This window comes from Nyctereutes procyonoides, unplaced genomic scaffold (genome assembly GCF_905146905.1).
Source record: "Nyctereutes procyonoides isolate TBG_1078 unplaced genomic scaffold, NYPRO_anot_genome, whole genome shotgun sequence".
NCBI classification, from domain to species: Eukaryota; Metazoa; Chordata; class Mammalia; order Carnivora; family Canidae; genus Nyctereutes; species Nyctereutes procyonoides.
In genome coordinates this window covers 10,982,604-10,984,140 of record NW_026575021.1, presented here as the reverse complement: position 1 = coordinate 10,984,140, position 1,537 = coordinate 10,982,604, and positions in this window count along the sequence as shown.

Sequence of the window (1,537 nt, the reverse complement as noted above, 5' to 3'; positions counted from 1 at the left end):
TCGGCTCAGGGCCTGATCCTGGAGACCTGGGATCGATTGAGTCCCATATCGGGCTCCCTGCATGGAGCCTGCTTCTCCCTCTGCCTGTCTCTGTGTGTCTCTCATGAATAAATAAAAATAAAAATCTTTTAAAAAATAAAATAAAGCAGATAAGATACCTAAAGCGGGGTAATTCCTTAAGAGGTTTATTTCCCAATGGATTGTCCACAAAGGTGTTCATGGAAGGGAAGCACAAAGCATAGTGCAGTAACGGGGGTGGGGGGTAAGAGGGGCCAGTTACCACCCTTAGGCTCCAAACACAGGCAGAGGGAACACTCCTCAGCCCTGGAAGGAGAGGGAGTTGTTCAGAGTAGTGAGTCATGAGGCACCGCCTTACCACTGAAGGACATCGCCCAAGGCAAGCCCACAGGAAGGATGCCTCCAGGGCACTCAATACTCTGACCTCAGGTCGCCCTGCTGCCCCATCCCCACCCCCGCCCAATTTCCTGCTGGGATTCTACACTGGGTGCCCTTCAACAGCATGTAGACGCTTCCAGAAAGGGCAGTTCTCTCCTCCAGGATATGGAATGGAGAAAGGATGTGCTATGGATTGAATAGTGTCCTCCAAAAGTCCTAACCCCCAGTACCTTAGAATGTGACCTTATTTGGAGATTGGGTCTGTCTAATTAGGTCAGTCCTAATCCAGTGTTACTGGTGCCTATATAAAAAGGAGAAATTCAGACACAGACACACACACACACAGAGACACACACTCTCCTCGTATCTGGAGATACATAGAGAAAACATTGAGGGGGTGGAGGGTTGGAGTGATGCATCTACAAGCCAAGGAATGCCTGTGGCTACCAGAAAGTGGGAAAGGGGCCTGGAAGCTTCCCTAGTGCCTTCAGAGGGAGCATGGCCCTAATAATACCTCGATTGGGTACTCCTGGCTTTAGATACTACATTTCTGCTGTTCTAAGCCACCGCATTTGGGTTAGCTCATTTCAGCAGTCCTGGGAAATCCATACAGGGTAGAAAGGGATCTGAGGGTCAAACAGCCAATTACCCCGCACGTAGAGGTAGGTCAGGGTCAGAGATGCTGTGGCACCTAACCCTCTGCAGGGGCCTGAGGTAAAGCTTCCCCCAAAAGACAAGGCCAGGGCAGTCTAGGACACAGAGCAGACATCTGCCAAGCCTGTGATGACATGGAACAAGCTTCTAGGCAGAACCAGGAGCAAGTACAAAAAAACCAAGCATGTGAGCGAGCACAGTGCCTTCAGGTAACTCCAGCAGGGCAAACGACTTTTTCACACCCTGGTGTGACAGATTGGGGCAGGATGACAACAGGCAGGTGAGAAAGAACTGTGTGTTGTCCGCCCTCCATATCCCTGGACCGCTGTCAGGTCGTAGGGACTCAGAGAGAGAAAGAAGTGTGTACTGGGTGTCTGCTATGGGTCAGGCCTTATGTCGGGTCAGCACAGTTGTTCCACGTAAGAATCCGAGGCTTGGCTTTCCCTTCTTCATTTTATAGGGGAGGCTATGAAGCTCACAGAGGTTA